At 35.8% G+C, this 25,252-nt stretch overlaps 1 long non-coding RNA gene across 1 annotated transcript in view; it reads right to left on the minus strand.

Moving 5' to 3' along the window:
- Positions 1–1,172: 1,172 nt before the first annotated feature.
- The window catches only part of LOC141380187 (uncharacterized), a 47,909-nt gene continuing 23,829 nt past the window's right edge, over positions 1,173–25,252 (minus strand). Inside the window, exons 2-5 of the long non-coding RNA XR_012397808.1 lie at positions 20,490–20,681; positions 20,347–20,397; positions 18,551–18,684; positions 1,173–3,611 (exon numbers count right to left, since the gene is read on the minus strand). This is a non-coding gene — a long non-coding RNA (uncharacterized lncRNA). The remainder of the gene's footprint in view (positions 3,612–18,550; positions 18,685–20,346; positions 20,398–20,489; positions 20,682–25,252) is intronic.

A 25,252-nucleotide genomic window follows, 5' to 3' on the forward strand; every position in this document is an offset into this window, starting at 1 on the left:
CATTGGGCTAGTTTTCATTGCCCATTAGGCAAGTTTAACTTGCCGTTTGGCGAGTTTTGACACACCATTGGGCTAGTTTTGACTATCTATTGGGCTAGCTTTGACTCACCAGTGGGCTAGTTTTTATGGGCTTTTTGTCTAGTTTTGACCCGGCAATGGGCTAGTTTTGATTAGTGATTGTACTAGTTTTGACTTACCAGTTAGCTATTTTTAATTGGCTATTGGGCTAGCTGGATTAGTTTGACTTGCTAGGGGGTAGTTTTGACTCTCTAGTGGGTTAATTATGATTGGCCAATGGGCTAGTTTTGACTCACCAGTGAGCTATTTTTCATTGGCTATTGGGTTGGTTTTGACTGGTGATTGAGCTAGTTTTGACTCACCATTGGGCTAAAACCTGGCAGCTCTGCTTGTCACAGCCCTCAGTGGTGGACATTCAAAGCATCTTTTGTGTTCAACAGAAAAAAAAGAAACTCAAGATTAGAGACCACCTGAGGGAGAAAAATAGTAAATGAAATTGTTTTTTTTTTTTTTTTTTGATGATGATGATGATGATGAAGTACATTTCTTTCAAGCCTTTTTGTGAGTTTATTTAATTATTTGTCTATTTTTCATTTTAAAGAGAATTCATATGATTACACACACACACACACACACACACACACACACACACACACACACACACACACACAATTAATAATTTTAAGTTATTTATTCCCAATTGTAATATATCCAGGTCTTTTGCATGCATTGTCAGCTTTGTTAATTGAACTAAATCTGTTTGTTTTGTGTGGGTAGAACATGCGTGTTTGTGTCTTTTTCAGGTTCATTTTGTCCTCTGTGAGGAAAGAAGGAGCTCATATCTGCTTCCCCAAAACAAAACGCGCAGATTTCTCTTTCCACTCTGGGGGGTTTTGACAAAAACAACCTCTTAGACGAGTACATTAGGTGACTGCAGTTCACAGTGAGAATCATCATTTATCAAGCTGGAAACCGCTGAAACTCTCCTGCATGAGATGCTGAAGGAAGAAGCTCAAAGAGATACGTCACTCTCACGGTTTACCTGTCCTCTTGCTGTTTTCTTACGCAATTAAAAAGATAACTCATACAAAACAATGTATGGATGTTTAGGCATTTTCTTAGTTCAGTCAGGATTTGGTAAACATTACAATTATGTGGTCATACATTTGTATATTTTATTATAGAATTATGGTAATGAGAGTTACAATGAGAATTAATGAGTTTCAGCAAAAGCCACCATATTTCCAATACACATCATGAGAAATATACATTTATACAATTACATTCATAATGTTCTAGAGCATATATGAGCTATTACAGAATTGCAGGTACATTTTAAGCATTTCTAAATAAATTTAGCTTGAAATGACATCCAATTGAATCCATTACTAATGTAAATAATGCAAATTGTTTAAATGTGATTCATGCAACATGTTATTCTTTTACTGAATGTTGTTGTTTTGTGTGTGTTTGTTAAACTTATTAAACCTAAGATGGTTGACAGTAACAGAGTTGACATGAACCACCATTTTTTTTGTTTTAATTCAAGATACTGACCTCATAGCAGATACCAAAATGGCATGTCTAAAACAGAATATAATGCATTTTTAATAAAAATTGTTGATTTAAAAAAGTGCTCAAGAGATTTACTCAAATAGTACAGTAACATAATAAATTGACCTAATAAATCTATCAATGTATGCTAAACATTTACTAATTGAGATCAGCAGAGTACGTAGGGACAACAGAGATCATTGGAACGTAGGGACAAACATAAAATGTATTTATTAGAACTGAACTTGCAAATAATACAGAAAAAATATGTTTCGAATGTTTTTAGTAAAGAAATGAAATTATGAAAATTAAGCCAAATTAATGATAACTGCGGTTGAATATAAGGTTCAGGAGGCAGAGACAATGAAAAATAAGCATTGTGGGAGTTTTTAAGTACAAAAACCAACATTATTTTTTAGTGAAAACTTTGACAAATAATTTGATTACTGATGTCCATGTAAACACAGTCACTAGCCCCTTTCACACAGTGATACCGGTAAATATCCGGAAAATTTCCAGAACGACTTTACCGATATATTCAATAAAGCGCTGTTCACACAGGCGAGGACGTTACGGGATTTTTCCAGAAAAGACCGTTTACACATCCATTCCAAAATACCGGTAAATTCTGACATCATTTACCACAAATAAACGGCTGCGTCTGTATTTGTAAACATTTGACTGCATTACAAACTCTGTGGATGATCAGTATTGTGAACAACTGTGATGAAAACATATGGAGGATCACTTTCGCATGTTGAGATGTTCATAATATGTGCGTATGCAGGCGCTCACAGGCTGTTTCACAGGCACACGCAAAACTTGAAGGTAAACAAACAACGGCTTATCATAAGCATCTTGTCGATGATTATTTACACAGTTGGCATTAAGAAGAACATAAAAACGTTATCTGACTATCTTCTAGCAGCTAAATGTGTGTGGGAAAATATTCAAAGGCTTTTATTCTCAAAAACCGCGCGGACGTGAATGCGTCTGACTGTTCTGATTGGCTAAAGCAGACGTCTCACGTCAGCACGTTCTAGACGTGCACGTGCTCTTTCCGGCAATCTTCCTTCTGCGTTCACACAGCGCAGCATTCCGGCAAATTACCGGTAATGTTACAACGTCTCTTTCCGGAAAATAGCCAGAACGAATTTACCTGTATTTTCAAAAAGGACCTGTTCACACATGTATGTGTGAAAGGGGCTACTGTCTTTCTCCTCTGCGTCTGTGTTTGTTTTGCCTCTGAAAATCAGCGCCTGCCCAAACCGCCACTCCCAATTCATGCAAATTTTTACAGACCTTCCTTCTTCCCCTCCTCCGACACTCCCCCCTAAACATAGCTGGACACGCCCAATTTCCTGACTTTTTCCAAAGTATGGGTGTGAAAAAACCCTGCTGAAACAAGGGGGTTTCATGGCCCTTTAAGTTAAACTTTGTGTAACTTTTAAAAAATTTGTTGAAACCCGATTAGCGTATTAAAATTAGTTAAAGTAACATAAAAACATTTGTTGTCATTAGTTTTTGTCATTATTTTCAGTGTATATTAAAATAAAGTATATAACATATTCCATATGTTATGCAACTTACCACATTCTGACCCCAACCATTTAAGTACATGCAATAATATTGTTACCCAGTAGTTGAATGAACAGATACAGCTTAGCAAGGATGCCATCAATTAAAGTAGCCGCTATTTTCATGTTTGTGGTCAAAACTAGTGCACGCAAGCGTGGAATTTTCCTCATTTTGTATCTCTCCTGTCAGTTTGTTTCTGTCAGTTTTAAGGTGAAAGCATCACTAACCTGCGGTCCAAGCTTGTTAGATAACAAATGCGAGTCCGTGGCAGTCAGTTGGAACCGAACGTTGCCTTACAGGTGAGTCTCGTCAGATAGCGAGAGGTCAGAGTTCAGCCGGATCGGTGGATTTATGAAAGGAGAGATAAACCCTGCCGCTCGTCTGCTGTATCCCGGGTTAGACGAGGTGCTTTCCCCGCTGACTGACAAGCCTGTCTTGATCTGGTCTGATCTTAAAGACTTCTAGAAATAAAGCGAAGAGCGAGAGAACGGATCAATGAAGTCAAGCGATGACACTTTTCGGCGCACACCTGCTGTGTGTGCATTTATTTGTGGAAGGATGGTATATGAGATTGTGCGCATCAAAGTCGACATGAAACAACTATCTAAAGCTATTTTAGTTTCAGAATGTGACACGTCGGATTTATATGGAGGACTGATTCTGCCACAAAAAATATTAATAACAAAATAAGTACAAGGTATAGACATCTTAACTTTAACTTACTTTGCAACTTACTTTGAGTTAAGAATTAGTGATTTTAAGGTAACATCTATCAATTATATTTAAAAAAGTTACAATTCAGATGCAATGCCAAACAATTCTAAGGGGGAAAAAAGTTGGAAATTGAATAAAGTAGTCAGAATTGGGAGAAACAACGTCAGAAATGTCAAGGAATCCTTTAAACTTCTGTCTAAATTTTGCTGGGTTGGTTTAACATTTGAGATATGCACAAACAGTTGTGTATATATATTTAATAAAAAAAAAATCTGATTAAATTTGTTATTACCTAACTACTTGGTTTGTCCATTTTTTATCCAACATTGGGTTAAAACAACAACTTATTTTGGTAAGTTTATATCATACAGTTATGAGAAGGCAAAACCTAGTTGTGAGATACTAGCTAAATATGTTCAATCATTCATTCATTTATTTTCCTGTCGGCTTAGTCTCTTTATTAATCCGGGGTCGCCACAGCGGAATGAACCGCCAACTTATCCGGCAAGTTTTTACGCAGCGGATGCCCTTCCAGCCACAACCCATCTCTGGGAAACATCCACACACAGATACACACACACACTCATACACTACGGACAATTTAGCCTATCCAATTCACCCATGCTGCATGTCTTTGGACTGTGGGGAAAACCGGAGCAGCTAAAAATGTCATGATTGCAAAGAATATCCACTGTGAGATGTAAATTTGCAAGAAAAAAAAGTACCAAAAATTCATAGTTTTTATTCTGTATTTATATTTTAAGATGTATAAATCGTGACTTGAACAGTCTCAAAATTACCAGAAGTTAACTCTGAATTTTGAGATGTAAACTCAGAATTGCTAAATATAATCTCGGAATTGCTTACTATGAACTTGCGCGATGGAAACACAGAATTGCTAAATATACACTCAACACTGCTAAATGTAAACCTAATTGTAAGACGTAATCTCAGAAATGCTAAATATAAAGTCAAAATTGCTAATTATGAACTCAGAATAGATAATGTAAACTAAGATTTGCGCAATGTAAACTCAGAATTGCTAAAAATAAACTCAGAATTGCAAAATGCAAACTCTGAATTGTGAGATGCAAACTCTAAATTGCTAAATATGAACTCAAAATTGTGAGACGTAAACTCAGAATTGCTAAATGTAAACAGAATTGCCGAATATAAACTCAAAATTGCTAAATATTAAATCTGAATTGCGAGATGTAAACTCAGAATTGCTAAATGTAAACTCTGAATTGCAAGACAGAAACTCAGAATTGTTAAATATAAACTCATAATTGCTAAATATAAATGTAGAATTGCAAGATGTAAACTCAGAATTGTTAAATGCAAACTCATAATTGCTAAATAAAAACACAGAATTGCTAAATGTAAACTCTGAATTGCAAGACAGAAACTCAGAATTGTTAAATATAAACTCATAATTGCTAAATATAAATGCAGAATTGCAAGACGTAAACTCAGAATTGTTAAATGCAAACTCATAATTGCTAAATAAAAACACAGAATTGCTAAATGTAAACTCTGAATTGCAAGACGGAAACTCAGAATTGTTAAATATGAACTCATAATTGCTAAATATAGATACAGAATTGCTAAATGTAAACTCTGAAATGAATGGTGGCCAATAGAGCTTTAGGTGTTGCAATTTAAGAAACACATGCGATTACGACAAAAACCAGCAAATTAAGAAAAAATCTTCATTGGTCTGACAGCACATGTGCTGCGAATCCTCACAACGCATACACAATAAAAAATGTGCTGCATTTTCTCTCAACACAAACATTAATAAAACGAGCAGCATTTTCTCACAAAGCAAAACATTTTACGAAAACACCTGAATTTTCTTACAACACAAAAAGAAAGAAACACAACAGAAATGTTTCAAGAATGTGACGAATGCTGATGTGCCGTAAACTCAGAATTGCTAAACGTAAACTCTGAATTGCGAGACGTAAACTCAGAATTGCTGATTATAAACTCTGAATTGCAAGAGGTAAACTTTGAAAACTTTCAAAATCTAAACTCTGACCTGTGAAAACTAAAGTTGAGGCGTTGTGAGGCGTGAACTGTATTGTGAAATGTAAACTCTGATTTGCTATTTGTAAACTTTCTGAAATATCAGATGTTAATTATTAACTGCTAAATGTGAATTCAGCATTATGAGACATTAACTCAGGATTGCTAAATATAATCTCACAATTGCTAAATGTAAACTCATAATTTCCAAATGTTAACTCTTAACTGTGACAAACTCAGAATTAGTAAATATAAACTCAGAACTGATAAATGTAAACTCAGAATTGCGGGATGTAAACTTAGAATTGCAAAATGTAAACTGAATTGCCCAGAAATCATGAGAGGTAAACTCTTGTGATTGTGAGATGTAAAATCTAAATTGGTACATGTACCGTCTGAATTGTGAGATATAAATGTCTGTTTGAAAAAAATCTAAATTGCAGGAAACACTACAAACCTACAGTATGATGGCATAAAACCTCAGAATTGTGAGATGTACAACGTACACTGAGAATTCTATGAAGAAAAAAATATATATTTATAATGACATATGTCAGAGTTTTCAGATATGAATTAGATTTTTAAGAACCAGGTCAGAATTATGGGATAAAAAGTTGACCATTACCTATTTTGAGGTATTCCACACCATATTTATCCACCAGGAATCAGGGGAAAAAAGTAAATCAAGCCCATTATAAATTTGATGTGTGTTTGTGACCTCTTTCTCGCTTGCGATGACCTGCAGAGTCCGTCATCTCACCGTGTTTGATGAGTCTGACCGCCGCAAAACCGGCTGAGCGAAAAGGTCGCAGAGGTGATTGGCAGAAATCGCTGCCTTTCTCTTCCTGACAGGTGAATCGTTCATGCGAAGTGACAACAGAGGCTTTTCATGAGGGCATTTTCAGAGTTGACGTTAAAGTCATGACTTGTTTTGCCCTGTATAATGACAAAATAGAAAGTAAATGTTGCTACTCCTGGAATCCCCTATCATACAAAATCCATGTCGACAGATTCACATTCAGATATATAGACTGTAAAACCAAGTAAGTTAAGGTAACTCAAATCATTTGAGTAAACCGATTGTTACAAACCATTTGAGTAAACAAACTAATCTATATGAATACTGTGAACTTATTCGAAATTAAGTTATGCTAATTTACTCCATTAAAGTAATTTATTTAACTCGTTTCCTTCAACAGAGTTCAAAACTCTTTTCTAATGAGTAGAATTAACTTTCAGTAAATTTTGAGTTAACTACACTCATTTCATTTGTTAAAGTTGACTGCTGGTTTTACAGTGTATAAATAAAATAACATCAATGATTTGCATAAAAACGACATGATATCTAAATAAATAACAAATAATAACTGTAATCACAATGATTATGATTTCATAAAAACAAATGGCATAATATTTATATAATAAATATGATATGGCGTCAGGGCTAATCGGTAGAAGGACCGGTCTGTTTTTTAGGCGCGAGGGCCGGTGTCCCTACTTGCACTCTCAGCAGTCAAACTTTTTTCATTTATTTATTTGACCATAGCCTCACTCTTTTTATTCATTATTTTTCTGCATTATTTTTTCCTTTTTATTTATTTTAGCCCCGTGAACAAAATTTACCTTGCAGGTTAATGATGACGTAACATTCATTCAACACCATACAGCGGCACCTTAGTGAATATAAGAATCAGAATAATTAATATTAATGAATAGTACACCTGCTCAATGAAAATCAGATGATTCACTACATTATTAAATCTGACATAACTTGATCAGAAATCTAAAAAGAAAGAAAAAGATTAAGCCATCAATAAAAAGTAATACTGTGGTTAAAAGAGCCTTGACACCAGTATGTCTGCACAATGCGTTCCGACCCGAGTTTAAGCCTCACCTGAGTAATTAATTAATTAATTAATTTATTTATTTATTTATTTTTAGTGTTGAGACATATAAAATACTGTTTAGGTTACTTATGTAGGTGTACATATTTTATTTAAATTTTTTTTGTGTGACCACTGTTACAAAGGACTGAATATCTATAAAGAATTTTGCACAGAATATATATTCAGATATTGCAGGAAAGGACATTGTGATGTTTTAAAGAATAGTGTTGGAGATTTAGCTACCCTTTAATGTTCTCATATTAAAAAAAAAAAAAAAAAAACTGTTGAAGTTTTAAAGTAGCTGTTTCCTTGAAAAAGACGTGATAGTGTCATTAGAAACTGAATTGAAAATGACGTTATTTTAACATAGTCAGACATGAACTGAGGTTGGCAGGTCTAAGGCTTGAAACTCCAGAGCTGAAAAAGGAGTCCCACACCTGCCCTGTATGTCGCCATACATGAACATAAAAAAGCTAAATTATATATTACTATTATATGTTATTATTACTAATAAACCACAATCTTGGCAACTAAAAAAACAAACAAACCAAACAAAAAAAATCTAAACACTAATATATATATATATATATATATATATATAAAACATGATGTTGAAAAACAAGTAAAAATTGCAAATTGCTTCTAAATAACTAAATATTTAATTCAAGACAAATAATTTCGTCAGAAATGAAAACTAAGTGAGTCAAACAACAAAATCTAATAACAGTATCAGGCTATTTCTTATTAATAAATAAATAAACACATAAAAATAAATAAATACACATCATGTAGTCCCATTTATAAATATTAAATAAACACATATTAATAAAAATAAATAAAATAATCATGAAGAAAGAACTAGCAGTAAAAACATGATCTCAGCCTTGCATTTAAACAAACAAACAAAAAGTAAAAACTCAGTCTCAAAAAACAACAACATTAAAGTCACATCTTAAACAAATAAAAAAACTAATATATAAAATATCAATAAAATGATCAAAGCATTATGTCTACTAGTGAACATTTTTCAAATAAACATCAAACTAATTAATTAAAATATTAATTGACAGTATTTAGTTGGTCAAATTTAGCCCTTAATCTGACATGAAGAAAACCTGACAGGGATGCTCTCCAAAATGACCAGAGAACATTCAGACGAGCTTCTCCAGCTTCAGTGGAAGATGGTTATAAATCTCATCAGATTTTCCACAAGTGCGACACTTTAAACGCCCTCATGCTATGGACATGCTGATACGAGATGACATTTGAAAGCGGGAGGGAGTTTACTCTCTGTCAGCTGTGCCAGAAACAGCCTGGGTCATGAATATTAATCGGCTGAGTGACATTCACTTGATTTACTGACAGTGGACATGAGGGACATAAAAGTAGTAGGCGAGCACTGGAAATAGTGATGGTTTGGTCAGAGAGAGCTAGCCATCGTGGTGTTATTTTTGGGGTAGATTCACACTATAGCCACATATGTTTGTTAAGAAAACTATCAAAGAGGTTTAATAGTAAGCATCTTCTGAATAATAAACCACTTTAAATCCTACAGAAGGCTATATAGTGTTTTCACGTCATCACTTGACCATTTTGGATAGCCAAACATAAACAATGCCAATACACTTAATGTAAATCACTTATTTTGCTGATTACTGTTTCCAAAAATTATGAGTTATGGCTCATTTCTGCTGAGTTAGTTCAGTTTAGTAGATCACAGAAGGATTTGGCCAAAGAGTTGCAATCAAAATCATTTCTGCTCATTTGCGAACTTCATTAAAGGAATAGTTCACCTAAAACTGAAAATTAGTGATGGGTCGTTGATGAACGATTCGTTCATTTTGAACAAATCTTCAATATGACTCGGGAACTACGAGTCCTCTCAGGGAGTGATTTGTTCATCCACACGTGCGCACATTTTTGCAGGTAGTATCGTATATTTCAACTCTTCATCACATTGGCCAATCATATGCGTTTAGAGCCGGAAAGAGTTTTGATCCATTCATCTCTCGAGTCCTCTGTCGGGTCTGAGTCACTCGTTCATCACGGGCCAATCACACACGTTTAGAGCCGGAAAAAGAATTGAACCGTTCATATCTCGAGTCCTCGGGTTTGAGTCATTCTGTCACGTGATGAATGAACGATCATGGCTCCTATCGGCTTAGACTGTGCATTGATTAAGATTATATGTGACTGTCAGTGTAGCATGAATGAACCCCTGACATTTGAAGACATGAAGAGGTGAGCTGAGCAAAAAGACAAAAATGCCTTCATAGACAAAAGAGCAGGTTAACATGACTTATTTGTCATGCAATCAACCTTTTGGGCTAATTGTAGATGTGTTTGAAAGCAATTCATAACATTTTAATAAGATTTTGGCAAATTGAACCAAATGAACGAAATGACTCGAAAAAAAGATTTGTTCATCTTGATGAACAAGACTCAAAGATCCGAGTCAGTAAAATGATCCGAACTTCCCATCACTACTGAAAATGCTGTCATCATTTACTCACTTCTTTCCTTGTTCCACCCCTGTTTGAGTTTCTTTCTTAGGATGAACATAAAAGAAGATGCTTTGAAGAAAGCTGGAAAACTGTAACCAATGATTGTTTTTCCTACTATGGAACTCGATGGTTACAGGTTTTCAGGTTTCATCAAAATATCATCTTTTGTGTTCAACAGAAGAAAGAAACTCATAAAGGTTTGGAACCACTTGAGGGACAAGAAACAGTGAATTATTTTTAATTTTTGGATGAACTATTCCTTTAATTCATTATTTCAAATGTAGATGCTCAAATAATGAGAGAAACGCTATGATGTGGTTCGATATTTTGTTAATTTTGACAGTGTAAATGGAAATTATTGCAGAGTGCACTGTATTGAAACACTCAGTGGAAATGAGTCTAACCAAAAACAAAACAAGAAGCATTTAGAGTACTAAAGATTTCCAAAAGTTTTAACAAATTGCTATTAAATTCACTTTGTTTAAAAATTACCCCTTTTCCTGCTTACTAAGGCCCCAATCACATTGAATTTTGTTTTCTATTAGCAACAAGTGTTTGTCTGCTGCACCCTGGGTGCCTTGCATTATTGATGGAGTACTCAGTGAGCCTAAAGGCATAGGAAAAAAAAGTCAACTCATTGCAGAAAAAAGCACCCGATGTCATGCACTCCAGCATAAAGACCATTGATGTTGAGGGTTTGCACATTTTTCCCATGGTTTAGACAGCATAAATAAGCAGAACAACATTTATAGAAGTATGAAATTAACTTGAATGTTTCTTCTAAATTTGACACAGAAATCTATTTGCACACACAAACAAACACACAAACACACACACACACACACACTTGTACAGTTATCTTTACGGGGACTTTCCATAGACTTAATGTCTAATGCTACTGTTTAGCACACCGTGCAGACTCTGTATGTTCTCCCCATAACTCAACCCTCACTGGACACAATCTGCATTTTTACATTTTCAAAATACTTTGTTAATAAATTCTGTGTGATTTATGAGCCATTTTCTGCATGGTGACGAAGGGAAATATCCCCACAAGGTCAAAACTTACTGGCATTGGTATACTTGTAGGAACATTTAGTCCCCACAGTGTCAGGAATACAAGTTACACACACACGCACACACACACACACACGCACACACACACACACACACACGCACGCACGCACGCACGCACGCACACACACACACACACACACACACACACACACACACTAACACACAGCAGTAGCTACATTAGCGTGCTGTTCAAACCCTATCTGTAATCTTTTATAATCTGTGTGACTCCTGACACGTGAAAATCAATGACCTGTCACTGGCTTTAATTAAAGCATTTGCACAGCAACAGCAATAGCACGTCCACATCTCCACTTACAGAAACCTCACACACCCACAACCACGTCAGCTGGATTTCCAACAGATCCATATCCATGTCATAGTCAAATGGCGAAGCTTGAAAACTCAACTTAATCAGGTAGATAAAAACCAGACCAATTCTGTTAGGTGCCAGAATCAATATCTAAGCTGAATCTAAATCCATTACTATTAAAAAGCGTTTCATTCTTCACCAGCACAACTTGCTGGCATTCGGATGCCAAGCAAAAAATAAAAACAATCAAACAAACAAACAAAAAAGGCAAAAGCAAAACAATGTACCGTTTATGACAGCAAAACAGAAATGAGCCGGATGATTGGCAAGCTGGTTTGTTATAAAACATGACTTCTACAATCAGTTTTCTTTTATGATTTTATATAAAACGAGCCACATAAACCTTGAAGGCTGGCCTCCGATGCGCGTGAAATTGGTTGATTTCGTGTGTTTTTTTGTTTTGTTTTTTTCTTCTTATTCCGAAGCAATTAATTTCTCCGTTCTTCAGGGAATGTTATGAGAATGCTCACAAAAACAATGACAATGAGACAGAGCACAGAGAAAAACAGAGAGGGAGGAATCTTAAAAACATTAGGTTGCATTAAGACTCACAAAAACAGGTCACATTTCAACCCACCATCAAAATAAACAATATTTTTGAGTAAATAAAAAAATTAATAAGATTTAATTTAGTTTAATTTAAAAAATCGTTTTTTTTTTTTTTTTTTTTATAAAATGCTAATGCGCAGTAGTTAAAAAAAACATTGGTTAAAATAATAATAAATGAATAAACAAACACACAAATAAATATTATTATATTATAAAATAGAACTTTGTTATTGTACAGAATTTTTTAGCTTTTATTATTTTATTAGTCAAATGTATTGTTAAATAACAACAACAATGATATTATTATTATTATTATTATTATTATTACTACTACTACTACTACTACTACTACTACATGTAATTGCTATAATACATAATAAAAACTAAACAATACGTGAACAAACTTAATTAGTTTGTTCATTATTAATTTAAAAAAAGTATATATATATATATATATATATATATATATATATATATATATATATATATATTTTTTTTTTTTTTATTATTATTTTATTTTATATATATATTTTTTTAGATAGATAGACAGATAGATAGATAGATAGATAGATAGATAGATAGATAGATAGATAGATAGATAGATAGATAGATAGAATTAATTAAAATAACAAGACCACAACAAAAGTGATTAAATAAATAGTTAATTTAAAGGGCACCTAGGTTACCCCTTTTTCAGATTTAATATAAGTCTTTTGCGTCTCTAGAATGTGTATATAAAGTTTCAGATCAAAATACCCATCAGATTTTTCATTATACCTTTTACAAGATGCTGTTTTATACTGATTTCCAGCAGGGAGTGGTTTTGTCGTACTGCGCCTTTAAGACGAGTCTTTCCCGCCTACTATTTCTACATGCCTCCTCCCTCAGCTGCGTCAGACAACAGACAGACTTAATAAAGGAAGAAGGTCTCACGTAGCGTTTGTGAGATACTACAGTAAGGACTAACCTTTACTAATCAGTATTGTGAAGTTGCATTGATGAGTCACACACAATATCGTTACAAAGTTAACGCGCGCGCACACACGCACACCGCAGATGACACACACACGCACGCACGCAGGCAGGCAGACAGACAGACAGAGCGCGCTTAGCTTAGTTAAGGCTAACCTCAAGTACTGTGTGGATATCTGTTATGCTAATGTACAAAATAAACCTGATTTAACTTCCACAAACCGGGACTGAAGCGTCTTCTTTTATAATTGTTCTGACACGCGGCTGTGCTGATGAAGTAAAGCTGAAGTAAAACGCTGTAATTAATTACACACATACTCTGTTTTAAAACAATTTAAACATGTGAAACTTACTCTTAATCACATTTGATGATGATTGCTGATCCTAGCGAACAGAACAGACCTTTTATACCCGGTTGCTTTGCGTATGTCTGCCTGGTCTTGTTGACATATACACGTGACTACCGGAACATGTTAATGTGCGCAGCTGTCAATCAATTCGGTGGGCGGGGGAATCGCACACCTACGTAATGGTGCGATCGATTTGAAAACAGCTCCAATTGGCCGACCCTTTTTTTTGTAGTTAAATTGAAAAAAAAAGGACTGGGTGTTCATATCACCCCAGTATGACGGTCTATACACTATACTAACACACAGATCTGTCCAAACAGCTTGAAAAGTAGTTTTTTTACCATAGGTGCCCTTTAATAAATACATACATGGGTAAATAAAAAAATATATATTTATTGTTTTTGTCGTTATTATTATTACTTCATGTCTCATTTTAATTGACATTTTTCTTTCTCAGAGAATCAACTGCAATCTAATCATATACATCATTAGATCTCATTAGTATCTTCTGACGGGGAGAAATTTCACAGTTTGCATCATCTCTCCGATGCTCTTTTGCTCTCCTAACACGTGTGCACCTTTCCCCAGCTGCTCTGAACCAGTGCTGGAGACCCTCAAATAGGCCATGACAAGCAATTTGCCGCATGGAGATGATGAGAAATAGAGCAGAATATGATTAGCATTGCACGTGGGGGGGCAAACGCGGCTCACAAATACAGGGCGAAGCGACTATGTCTGGGTGGAGTTAGAGGGGAACTGCTACTTATTCTGAAGACCTTGAGATCTCTGGAAACAACAGCAGGGAAGCAAGTCAAGCGGAAACACCCTCGGAGAAAGTGTGAGAATTTGCTAGCATCTCATGGGAATGCTCAAAATACTACATACTAGTCCTTAAAGAAGGCACAAAGGGGTATAGACTGCATGCTAGTAGTATATGGAGATGGGAAGTTAGGAAAATTTGTGCAAAGAATACTTTAATTGTTCAAATGTCGCTTTTTCACCACTCCAGACTTAATGGCGATTGCATTCGTTTCATTTAAAGACGTAATATGAACATTTTGCCACTAGAGGTCACTTATGTATGCTAACAGTATACGGTGAAAGACAATATTTGTGCAAAGAATACATAAATTGCCGTAAGTTATTCTTTATCTACGTCATCTTTGTACCAGCTCTCCAAAAATATTCTCCTTATGTTTATTTTTTTGCAAAAGTTGTAGCTTGAACTGTTAGCATACAAAGCTTAGGCAGATGTCACGTCATGTCACTGAACTGGTGAGCTTGGACAAAAACACACACAAAAACAAAGTGTTCAACAGGTGTTTAAACGTCACTATACATCAAAAGAATCATGCACTCAATGGCTAAATGCTCCATCAGTTAAACTACTGGCTAAAAGTGGCTAGCGAAATGCCATCTACTTTTCTACATCTACTCCAAATGATAAAGTTAATTTTATAAACTACAACTTTTTCTCATTTTGTTTGTAACACTGGTGATTTGCCATCTCCTGGTGGGAGGAAAGTCCTTACTCCAGATGGAGGAGTTCAGGTATCCTGGGGATTTACAGTAATGCAATTGGTGCCGGTCCGTTGTGTTGAAGAAGGAGCTGGACCGAAAGGCCAAGCTCTCGATTTACCTGTCAATCTACGTTCCTACTCTCACCTATTGCCATGAGCTTTGGGTCATGACTGAAAGGACAAGATCTTGGATTCAAGCAGCCGAAATGAGTTTCCTTCTCAGGGTGGCAGGACGCACCCTTATAGACAGGGTGAGGAGCTCTGTCACCCGGGAGGAGCTCGGAATAGATCCGCTGCTCCTCCACATCGAGAGAAGTCAGCTGAGGTGGCTCGGGTATCTGTTTCGGATGCCTCTAGGATATTTACCTAGGGAGGTGTTCCAGGCTTGTCCCACCCGGAGGAGTACTCAGGGAAGACCCAGGACACGCTGGAGGAACTATGTCTCTTGGCTGGCCTGGGAACGCCTTGTGATCCCCCCGAAGGAGCTGTGGGAAGTGACTGGGGAGAGAAAAATCTGGAGTTTCTCTTAAGACTGCTGCCCCTGCAATTTGGCCCCAGATATGCGGATGAAAATAAGGTAAGATGAAATGACACACTGTAGGCTATAAAATTGTGCATTTTTGCGCGCAAGTAACATTGTAAACAATGCACACATTAGGTTTCTGAGAGAAATGGTGATGTAAACAATTGAACAACCATTTATAATTCAAATCCATTGTGTCGGACTAAATGTGCTCTACGTAATGTTGTTCAGTGGATCCTTAGCTTTCAAAATAAACTACGATGAACAGCAATGAATGTGTGTTTGTCTTGCTATTAGGATAATGTATGTACTCCACTTCTACTAGGTGTGTTCTGATGTGTACTTCTCACACAAATTTATTAAATACATTCTTTTTAAGCTTTCCGTTGAAAAACAACTAGCTACAATCATCGCTTGAGGGCAGTAGCTTTAGAATAATGTATTGTTAGTAAAGATTATTCATGTTCTTTTTGATTTAATCTATTCGTAAACACTGACATGTTCAAAAACAGCTCACTGTGGGGGAAACCGGAGCACCTGGAGTAAACCCACGCAAATGCAGGGAGAACATGCAAACTCCACACAGAAACGCCAACTGAGCCGAGGATCGAATCAGCGACCCAGCTACCTTCTTTCTGTGAGGCAACAGCACTACCTACTGCACCACTGCTTTGCCTATATTGCCACTTCGCACCTTGGAATTATAAGGTTCTATCTGCATTCTAAACAATTTTGAGATATTTGAGATATTCCATATAGCAAACAGTATGTGTACTCTAGCGGAGAAACTAAAATGGTCGTGCCCAACTGAGTCTGGTTTCTCTTGTTTTTTTTCCTTCACTCGCCTATCGGTGAAGTTTTTTCCCCTCTCCACTGTCGCCTCTAGCTTGGATGGTTTGGGATCGGTAGAGCTACCCATCAAGGAATTTGCTATTCAGTGTTTGGACTCTCAGTAATGACTTTAAACCACACTGAACTGAACTAAACTGAACTGAACTTAAACACTAAAAACTGAACTACTCTATTCCAATTTACTATGACCATTTATGTGAATTGAATTGGTTATTTAAATAAAAATTCTTAAAATGTAAACAACTTATAATAAGAAAACATACCATGATGTAAATAAGTTGTCATTTAATAAAAATATATGTAAATAACTCAATTTTGACAAAAATGTCAGATAGAACCTTATAATTCTAAGGTGACGACTTATACTTAAAAATATTAACTAAATATACTTTGGTGTGTTCATTCCAGACACAACTTGTGAATAAATCACAATGTTCGCACATACATAGAGTTGTGCACATTTTGAGTTTACTCGCTTCATTCGCGCATCAAATTCCCTTCACAATAGATGCAGATTTGCATCATGGGTGGGACCTCCGTGTCTGCTCGGTGACTAGTTTCGTTGCTAAATGGCCATTCTACACAGGACGTCTATTCGCATTTTTGCATTGATTAAACATGTAAATCAGTCGTGCTTGACACTTCATCCACGTCACCTGTGAACAGACACCTTAACAGACAATTTTTTATAATTTTTTTTTTTATTGTTTATAATGAACAGGTTGAAGAACACTAAGAAACAGGGATGCAGCATTACCACTTTTTTTTCAGATTTTACAGATTCCTGTATTTTAATTGTGCTAATTATTTATTTTATTGATCAGTAAAAATAATTAATTGATCCAATTCATTGTCAAATGTATTTCCTTTAGGCATTTTTCTATTAGCAATTTTCAGCCTGATTAAAAGGTCTTATACGAACTTAACTGAATACATGTTAAAATTGCTGAGGTAATGGTGGAAAGTTCTCAAAATCTTTCAGACCATATTTACACTTGTATTTAACACTGCCGAAAACACACACAAGTGCTCAAAGAGAAACATCTAAAGTGTAAACATGAACTCATTAGTGGTTCTTATGGCAGCACTCCTGCAAAAGCTTCAGTTTGATCCATATTCTCTTTGCTATCGCAGGAAAACAACAGATTTCAATTACAATTTTAACAATGTCACTTTCTACTACTTGAAAATTGACCTTAGCACACTACACAGTTTCACATGCTACTTTTTGTAGAACTCAGTAAGAAATATGCTAGCATCTTTCTGAACGTAGCCCACCTCTCTCTCCCCATCTCATTTGTTTTGTTCTTTCCCTCTTTTTTCTGTTTGTTGCTTCTCCAGACTCTTTTCGCCTCCAGACACTCTATCTTTGTGTTTCTCTAGGGACTATTCGACTGAACCGAAGGGTCTGTTGTTCGCAACTCCTTCTCAGTGCTAACACATTTACACTTCAGCCCTGATCAGTTGCTAACAAACACACAACGTTTCACACAATCCTGCAATACATACAACAGGACACATGCACACACAAATGCCGCTGTAAATGCTTCGTGTTTTAATAACAAAACGGTGTGCGGCGCAACGCCTTCAAAGCTTTGTGTTTCCAAAACCATTTCCCGCACAAAATCAGCCGTGAAAGGCAATATATTCTGATTTCCCAGGACAGTGCGAGCTATTAAAGAGAAATGCAGACAAAGTTTCTGTAATTTCAAGTTTTCCCCAACACATTTGGGCTTATCTTAGCTAAAAAAAATGTTTTAGTTTGAGCATGAGTGTGTATGCAAGATTTGTGTGCGTACTGAGAATATTGTTTATGCCAATCCATGTTAAATGCCTACAAATTTAAATACAACTCACTCTCTTTGCTTTTCTCCCCAGAGGAGGAGAGAAGCTGTGAAGTTCAAACCACTAAACCTCTGCAAAGCCCTGATGGGTTGCTTATCAAGAGCCAAGAGAGGAAAGAGTGACACTGTGTGTGTGTGTGTGTGTGTGTGTGTGTGTGTGTGTGTGTGTGTGTGTGTGTGTGTGTGTGTGTGTGTGTGTGTGTGTTACCGTCTGCAGAGATATTCTGAGAAGAGGTTTCCAGCCTGGGAGATTTCCAGCGTTCACTCAGGGATCTACTCCAAATGATGAACAGAAAGTGCTGCTCTCCAAACGGCTCAAAACCTCTTGAAGTCCCCAAACCACTGGCAAAAATAAACAAATAACATAAGAAGAAACTCCAATACTTGACTTATTTCCTCTATTACTACTTTACGTTTTGATACACAAGGAGAAAACACTTCATATCTCTCATTGTAATTGTTAAAACGGCCCATTTAAAATGGTAAACAAATGGCTGGTAATTGATTTCAAACTGAAATGTTAGTAAAAAATGTCTAAAGCTAGGCTAGATATACACTCCCCGGCCACTTTATTAGGTACACCTTACTAGTACCGGCTTGGACCCCCTTTTGTCTTCAGAACTGCATTTGGCTGATTAGAAATTTGCGTTACCGAGCAGTTGGACAGGTGCACCTAATAAGGTGGCTAGTGAGAGTATTTCTACTATTAAAAAAGTATGACATGAAAGATGTTGTATAACATTATAGTATATCTGTTTTAAACCAGTGTTAGCATTTAACATGATTAGCTAAATGTAAGATAAGACATGAAATATGATGTTGTAAGACATAGTAAATCTGTTTTAAACCAGTGTTAGCATTTAACATTATTGGCTAAATGTAAGATTCATACTTTCATACAATTACATTTTCTACCATATTACTACCATAAAAAATAAGACATGAAAGAAAATGTTTTGAGATGTGATAGTAAATTGGTTTTAAACCAAAGTGTTAGCATTTAGCATTATTAGCTACGTTTATTTATGATTTATACTTTCATACATTTTCTACCATAAATGTTATAAACATGTTGTAATAGGCGATACAACACTAAATCTGTGTTTTAAACCAAAGTGTAAATTAGCTAAACTTATTTAATATACTGTGATACAACAGCACACTATGACATTTATGCAACATTAGTACTTTTGACACTTATGCTAACATTTAATATGCATTAAAACCACAGACACCTTTATCATACTGCTTGTTTGTGAACATTAGCTAAAAAAACATTGTTAGCTCATTTTAAAACTACCCAACTTCTAAGATTTTAACTTTAGTTTATATGAAAGAAATCATATGCAATATTAGCCTCCTAAAACAGAATAGTAATTAGTGTTAGCATTTAGCAGCAAAAACCAGCAATGTCCAGCTAAAACCAGGCTGGTCAAGTTGGTTTTAGCTGGTCATTTTCCAGCCCGATCAGCTAAGACCCAGCTTCTAGGACTATCCTTAACTTAAAAAGAAATTGTGTGCAATATTAACCTTAGCAACCTAAAACTGACTAGTATTTAAGTGTTGTCTTAGTAGTTTCAACATTTTTGCTAACACCTCTCACTCTCAACCTCTCACTTTTGCTACTTTAGGTCTCACATCATTTACTCTTATTTTTTTAAAACACATAATACATTTTCATTCATTTAGTTACATTTATCATAGTATTTTCATGTGCTAACACACTATCATATGAAACATGATGATTACACAGCCTGTTAACGAAGCTTATCAAAACATTAGCATAAAGCTGTAACAAACTCTACCTTTTCCAAAGCATGAGACATACATTATGATTTAGATGGTAAGCTTATGTGACTAAAAACATACAAAAACATCCATACAGTAACTCACTAATTTAATCTCCAGTGGCTTTCTGTTTGGAATAGCATGCAGTGCTGAATCATGCTCAATTAAATTTAGTCAGTTTTGATTTATAGTTTATTTTAAATGCATCCTACCCACCTGAAGGACATTCTGGGAAAGATCTTCTTCAAAGATAAACTCGGGAACGTCCTGGTGAGATAAATACAGGGAGCGAATATGCTGTTTCTCTGTCGCAGAACTACTGTATAATCAGAAGTTAGCAATTTTCCCAAAGAAGGTACCTGCGAAATTGACTGAAAGGTGAAGATAGCCTGTTGAAGCCGAGCTGTCAATCATCCGGCTTAACCAATCAGTTCTCACTGATTCATTTCTGATAACCACCCAGTCACTTCCTGTGGCTACATTATATCTCTGCTTGACTCCAGACATCTCTCAAAAGCTCATCGCTGAGAGATGTTTGTAGTATGAAATCTCTGTGAATTAAAAATTTTAACATCAATTAGCATAGCAGGAGCTGCCTCTAGCAGTGTGGTTTACACATCCTACATCACTAATTAACATATCTGACTTTTTTTCTTTCTTTATTTTTTTTAAGTGATGAACTAAGCTGTCAGCAGCAACCCAATCAAAGCACAAGTCAATAAAACCGCTGTCTGAATTATGTAAAGAATTTCTTGTTCTACAAGATTTCCATGACAGGCTTCTTCTATTTGATCCATGGCGAATGAAATAAGCCGCTACAATATCGTAACTCAATTTTGAGTTATTTGCTCCTTGCTTGGAGAGCAGGTTGGCCAGCTGATATTCAGTCTTGCTAATAAAATTAGCACAATCAGATTTTCCCTTTCATGGCCATGTAGAACGACCTCAGGCTGGTTGTTTTTGTATGATAAGCAGTAGAACGAAAAAAAAGAAAAAAAAAAGATGAAGATGTAAGTGCTCTGGAGGCGACAAAATATGATGGAGAGCTGGTAATTTTGTCTTGCTAAAAAAATGAACTAGCACCATCTTGCCTCGTTGACTCATTTCCACTTGGATCCATCCATCAAAGTTCACTGTTTTTAAGTATTGAAATGTTCATTGAATCTCTTTAGAAGTTGATACTGTTTTTCTATGCAATGTATTTTACCAAAAAAGAAAGTTTTTTTTTTTTTCTCTCCTCGGAATACGGTCATTGCTAAAAGACTAAAACATAAAGCACTAATACATATCTGCAGACTTTGTGTCTTTTGCTGACCAATAATTACAGGATATGGTACAAAAGCTGCTTGTCGTTGACCTCCTGCATAAACAGCTGAATGTATTAAGGCAAGCATGTCAAACTCAGTTCCTGGAGGGCCACAGCCCTGCACAGTGTTTAATTATGCTTAAAACTAGTGCTTAATTTGTAAATTGTGATGCCTCGTAATTAGGGTTGGGCATTTAAGCTAAAATGCCGATCCAATACGCATCTCGATACAAAGAATACGATCTGATATATTAGCGATACATTTGTGACATATTGCGATGCAACACGATACGATTCACACCCATATCACGATACAATGCGATAATTTAGCACTAACTAATTAGATCAAGTTTATGAGATTATGTGAAAGAGGATGCTGTGCCTTTGAATGATTTTGATTATTTATTAACCAAGCAAAACCAAGACTTTTTTTACAAACTGGCTTTTCTCTTAGAGCCAGAGTGTCAGTTTACAGTAGAGGGCCATTTTAGAACATATAGCACATATTATTTAAGGATTTTCAAGATAAACAGAATGTATAAGTGCAATATATATTAAAATAAATATATTTGCACTCTTTCAACATAAAGGTTTAGCACTGCACAACAAGAATTGTGATTTAACTTTTCAACTATGAAAACAAGTTTTACAAAGATATATTTTGCCACTGAATATTCAAAACTTAAGGTTATGCTGCGTTGAAACATCACTGTCACTGTAAACAACAGGCTAATAAAAATATAACAAACCAGCAATCTTCTTGCTGTGAGGTGGTCAAACTACCCACTGTGCCACCGTATCACCCATTATTTTTTATCATTATTATTATTAATATTATTATTATTATTATAATTAAATAAAAATTAACAGGAGGAGGTGTTTAAAACCTTCGTTCTCCGTGACACTAGGCTGAATATCTTTGCAGATGAACAATGCAGTAACATCCGTTATTGGCGTAGAGCGCACAAAACTGTTGCGCATGGAAAAAAACTTGCAATGCTTTTCTCACCACTTTTGGAGCTGGTAGCTACAGTTGAAGCAGAGCAGGAAGCCGGGGATGCAGGAACACTGAAAGATGCTTTCACAACAACACCGTGGCGCCGCTTCAAGTGAGATTTCAGATTAGTCGTACTGCCCGCGTATTTTACAGATGCGCGGCACATTTTGCAAATTGCATCTGTCCTGTCATGTCGTCCATCCTTAAATCCATAATGTTGCCATACTTTAGATTTAAAACTCAGTGGGGAATAAAATGTTTGTTTTGCTTCTCGCGCTTTCTGAGGGCGCTCCACTAGCTTCATCCGCACACCTGATACACTAAGTTGTAGTGTAAGTGTACACATCTGCAAATCCGTTGCTAAGGCTTACTTTATGTAGGTCGATTAAATTATGTGCCAAAAACAGGTTGACAACACTTGTTAATAAATAAAAAATACATTCTATATTAAAAATATAAGCTGTATCTTGGAAAAACCGATGCATCTCGCAAAAACCGATGCATCTCGATTTGCTTCCAAAATTTCATTCATCCTCTGCTGCTCAACTGATGCACTCGCATCGTGCACGCGCATGACCGCTTATCGATACATATAGATTAATCTTCCCATCCCTACTCGTAATAGATTGTGCTGACGGAAGCAGCATGTTACCAAAAGAGGGAGAGGTGCCGCGCATGTGGAGAGGAGGCCAAAGTGAAGAGGGTTGAGGAGTCGTGGAAGAAAGTGAAGAGCGGGGTTTTGTGTGAGAAGGGGGATCGGTAAAATGAGGTGTCGGATCAGATTTCAGAAGTTGTTCAGGCACAAATTAAGCTCTTGTTGGAATTAAACTGTGCAGAGCTGCAGAGTTTAACACCTGTGTTTTAAGGCGACATTTTAACTGAAACTGAACCTTCTAAATGGCAGATTTTAAATACAAATAATAAAGAAGTCCATGAGACATGCCAATAGTAGATTCTGTTAACATGTTGCTAAGCTAAAAGTTATTCTAAAATGCATAAATTGGTTAAATAATCCATCTTCATTTAGACCTATCCAATTTGAAATTACCTTGCTGCCATCATCATAAACAGCATTATATAACCAGATTTCACCATGTAGGACATGTTCCTGGAACAACATTCTAATCAGCCAGTCAGAATTAAGGGATACATTTAGAGTTTAATTTAAGTTTAGGCTTATGACTAGGTTTATGCACTTCTGCATTATTGCTATCCAACTATTATTCCATTTTGAGTTTGGGAGTAATTTACAGTTATGATTGGGTTTAGGAGTAGGAAATAGGTATGGATTACATTTTGAAACATAAATGATGTTCGAGCATCAGCATGTTAATCCAGGATTGCGTACTTGGCAAAATCATGATGTGCTACTGTATTGGTTGTGTTTTCCCACATAGACTGTTGCAGTGCATTATGGGGATTTAACTCTGAAGAATACATTTCATTTAGCCTTAGAATGTAACAAAAAGGTTGTGTCATACTGTACCTCTCAAACCGATTAGCTTGTGTATTAGCATGTTGCTAAGTTATCAGAAGGACTAGAACCATGACACAAAAATACTAAATATTATATTTTACTCTTAGATAGATATAGCTAAATCTTTATTTAATGTACAGATTTTTAACACTCACTAAATTGTTAAAAGCATTTACCTTACTATATAATGGCAGCCATCTTAGATGCCATTTAAGGTTTATTCTGCTAGGGATACATGCAATGCAACTTTAAAATGTTTAAAAAGCTATTTTAGATCAATCTTAAGTGTCTTAAATAATTTTCTGTGTCAATATAAATAGATGCCCAAAGTTGATTAGATTAGCGTGTTGCTAGGCTAACACTGAGAAATTCTAAGGAACAGAGCCATTTTAAATTGCAATACAACATTTTCACTTGTTTTTATGCAAGTAATGCTGCCAAAACATGTGGATACAAAATTTGTTTTAGAAGTTATACTTTTATCTACTGTATAGTCAATTTATGTCAATTTACCATTGTATTACTATCTCACTCTGCTAACATTGACTTAGCATCATACTGTAAGCATAAGAATGCAAATAAACAAATGTAACAAGTATTTCCCTGAGATGGGTTGCAGCTGGAAGGGCATCAGCTGCGTAAAACATTTGCTGAATAAGTTGGCGGTTCATTCCGCTGTGGCGACCCCAGATTAATGAAGGGACTAAGCCGAAAAAGAAAGTGAATGAATGAATGTAACAAGTAGATGTAAACAATAAATATCTTGCTAGAGTATTTTCCTCCCACTGAGTGTGCAGTAGTGCATTTTCAGGAATTCCCTGCAAAAGATACATGCTTTAATGTTTAATAAAATGACCAAAAACAATATCTTAGAAGTTATATTTACCTTTTGAGCCAGTCAGGCCCCTCACTAGGGATTAAAACAACGGCCGTACTTATGAAACACAAATGAAGGTTAATTGATAGCAACAACTGGAACTCTGTTGCGATTCAGTAAAAGAGCACTCTAAATTTCTCATGACTCAAACTAATTACGCTCGAAGCTTGAAATGGTTTCAGCTGTTTAACGTTCATGTTGTGAACATTAGTGGTGTAGAGTGGACTTCTCGGATGGAGTGGATCTGAGGGCCAATCTTGACTACACCCTTCAGAAGGACCTGCGGTTCCCCCGGGGTCTTGGTTGGCAGCTGGTAATTGCATCGGCCAAGCTGTCTCCTTCTTGACCCGTCTCTCTTCTTCCCTCATTTTTTTCCCTCCTCGTCTCTCTCTCTCAGCCCGACATGCTGATTTGTTTGCTCGTTATTTTTAGGCAACATATCTGATGGCAGAGACTGCTCCATTC

This window comes from Danio rerio, chromosome 22, assembly GCF_049306965.1.
Source record: "Danio rerio strain Tuebingen ecotype United States chromosome 22, GRCz12tu, whole genome shotgun sequence".
Classification (NCBI taxonomy): domain Eukaryota; kingdom Metazoa; phylum Chordata; class Actinopteri; order Cypriniformes; family Danionidae; genus Danio; species Danio rerio.